Source organism: Mustela nivalis (assembly GCF_964662115.1).
Source record: "Mustela nivalis genome assembly, contig: HAP1_SCAFFOLD_849, whole genome shotgun sequence".
Taxonomy (NCBI): Eukaryota; Metazoa; Chordata; class Mammalia; order Carnivora; family Mustelidae; genus Mustela; species Mustela nivalis.
This window is the reverse complement of record NW_028135815.1, coordinates 235,297-238,877: the sequence shown is the minus strand read 5'-3', so window position 1 is coordinate 238,877 and position 3,581 is coordinate 235,297.

Below are 3,581 nucleotides of genomic sequence, written 5' to 3'. Positions count from 1 at the left end.
GACTGCAGGAGAGTTCCCTTATCTCTGCATCCTCGCCACCATCTGTCATTTCTTGACTTGTTAATTTTAGCCATTCTGACTGGTGTGAGGTGGTATCTCGTTGTGGTTTTGATTAGTATCAGTGGGGTCCTGATTTGTGACCCAGTATATGGTCTACTTTTGAGAAGGTTCCATGTGCACTTGAGAAGAACGAGTGTTCTGCTCTTTTAGGGAGGAGTGTTCTGTATATGTCTATGAGGTCCATCTGGTTCAATGTGTCATTCAATGATTTTGTTTCTTTATGAATTTTCTGCATGGATGCTCTGTCAATTTCTGAGAGAAACATGTAAAGATCTCCTACTATTAATCTATTCATATCAATATGACTCTTTATCTTGACTAACCTTTTTTCTCATGTAATTGGTTGCTCCCATATCGGGTACACAGATATTTACAATTGTTAGATCATCTTGGTGGATAGTCTCCTTAAGAATGATGTAGTGTCTTTCTGTATCTCTGACTACTGCCTTTAGTTTAAAATCTAAATTATCTGATATGAGAATCGCTACCCTGGACATCTTTTGAGGCCACTTTCACTCTGGGTTTATCTTTAGGTTCATAATGGGTCTCTAGTAGACACCATATGGATAGGTCCTGTCGTTTAATCCAATCTGCAACCCTGTGTCATTTTATGGGCGCATGTATGCCCTTCACATTGAGAGTGTTTATTGATAGATATGTTTTTTATTGACATCACGTTTCTTTGAAACCTTTTATTCTGTAGATTTTTTCTATATTTCTGTTCAATGCTATTCTTAGGATTTTTCCACTTTTATAGAACTCCCCTTAATATTTCCTGCAGTGTCGGTTTGGTGGTTGCATAGTCCCTTAAGCCTTGCCGTTCTTGAAAACTATTTCCCCATCGATTTTGAATGTCAGTCTTGCTGGATAAAGTATTCTTGGTTGCATATTCTTCTCATTTAGTACCCTGAAAATATCTTGCCTGCCCTTTCTGGCTTGCCAGGTCTCTCTGGACAGGTCTGACATGATTCTGATCGGCTTTCTTCTGTATATAAGAATCCTCTTTGTCATAGCAGCTTTAAAGCGATTGCATCTATACTTGTGATTTCTCAATTTTACTATCAGTGCCCTTTCTTTTTTTTTTTTTTGGAATCTATAATTTTAGGGGGAGACTGTTCTGCCTCTAGAACATGAACACTGGTTCCATTCATGAGATTAGGAAAATTTTTATAAAGATGTTGTTCCACTATATATTCTAGACTTCTTTCACTACATCTTCCTCCTCCACTATATCTTCCTCCCCTTCAGGAATTCCAATAATTCTGACATTGGTACATTTGATGGCATCATTTATTTCCCAGATTCTGTTTTTGTAGCTTCTAAATTTGTGCCAGACTTCCTCCTGATACTTTCTCTGTCTTTTTTTCCTGCAGATCATTAATTCTATCTTATTTTGTGGTTACCCTAGCTTTTAGAGAATTTAGATTAGATTGGAACTGATTGAGAGCATTGTGAACATCATCCCTAGTGGTTTTAGTTATTCCCTTACATTGTGAATGTCATCCCTGGTGGCTTTCAGTTCTGCTCTAATCAATTTTGTTTGATCATGCATGGCTTTCTGCAACCTAGCTATTGTGAGCCTGAATACTCTTTCCGACATACTGAATATGTTGATAGCCATTAGGTCAGTTGCAGAAGGCCCATCCATTTTTCTTCTGTTGTGCATTTCTCCTCCAAGTCATTTTTGTGAGGGATGACTGAACGGATGCAGGTGGATGTATCGACCATATTGTAGTGAAAGTACACCCTGGGATGCTTTTGAGCAATAGGATTCCCGACCCAAACAAGAGAAAAAAGAAAAGAGAAAGAATAGAGAGAGATAGAAAGATAAAAGAGAAGGCTCAGCCCAAATGGGCCCCAAGGAAAATTTGTGAAGTATACAAACAGAAACAGACAAACAAAAAACTGATAAAATTATAGGCAAATAAAAAAAGAAACTCGGCAAAAAGAACCCCAAATATAAGATTTATATATTGTTAGGACAAACAAGAAAACATGGAAACTTTGGCAGAGAAAAATGATGTGAGTGTGGTTATCAATTCTCAGTGTGGGCGAGGAAGATTGTGTTGATTCTTCCTGGATGTATCTTGATATCTTTGTTAAAAAAAACTCAACTTATCTAAGATATAGTGGGATTAAAAATTGGTTTACCTATAGGGGTAGCATTGATTGGAGAAAGGGGATTGCCATAATGTTAAATTCTATACGAATATTAGAAAATAAAAATTATAAAGAAACAAACTGGTCTAAACTAAACTCAAATTTAAAAAAAAAATGAAAAAGAAAAAATGCAAAAGAGAACACAGGTGTATATACCAAAAGTTCAGATTAGAAGGTTATTCTATAATTAGATTTTCTGGACATCTCACTGTGATGATAAATATGTTAATACAGCAAAGACGATTCTAAGGTGGAAATACATAACCATCCAAGCATCCCTCAAAAAAAATTGAAAAATTCAGAACACACCAACTGTCTGTACACCTGAAAGAACTGGAGAATCAATAACAAATAAAACCAACTCCACACATAAGAAGGGAAATAATCAAGATTAGAGCTGAGATCAATGAGTTAGAAACCAGAGATACAGTAGAATGTTTCAATGAAACTAGAAGCTGGTTTTTTGAAAGAATCAATAAGATCGATAAATCATTGGTGACACTAATCCAAATGAAAATAGAGAAAGCTCAAATTCATAAAATTATGAATAAAAAGGGAGAGATCACAACGAACACCAAGGAAGTAGAAACAATCGTCATAAATCATTATCAACAGTTAAATGAATATAAGCTAAGCAACCGAATGAAATGGATGCATTCCTGGAAAACGATAAACTCTGAAATTGCACCAGGAAGAAATTGACAACCTGTATAGACCAATATCTAGTAACGAGATTGAAGTGGTGATCAAAAACCTCCCAAAAAACAAGAGCCAAGGACTTGATGGATTCCCTGGGGAATTCTACCAAATTTTCAAAGAATAAATAACACATATTCTCCTGAAGCTGTTTAAAAAAAAGAAAAAACTGAAGCAGAAGGAAAACTTCCACTCTTTTTGAAGCCAGCATTACCCAGATCCCCAAACCAGGCAAAGACCCTACCAGAAAGAATTTCAGACCAATATCACTGATAAATATTGATGCTAAGATTCTCAACAAGATCCTAGCAAACAGGATCCAACAGGACATTAAAAAGATTATCCACCATGACCAGTTTAGATTCATCCCTGGGCTACAAGGATGGTTCAACATTCGCTAATCAATCAATGTCATAGAAAAAATTAATATGAGAAGAGACAAGAACCACATGGTCCTCTCAACTGATGCAGAAAAAGCATTGAACAAAATCCAGCACCCGTTCCAAATTAAAATGCTTCAAAATATAGGAATAGAGGGAACATTCCTGATCTTCATAAAATATATCTATGAAAGACCCACAGTGAATATCATCCTCAATGGGAAAAAGCTTGCAGCCTTCCCATTCAGATAAAGAACATGACAAGGATGCCCACTCTCACCACTC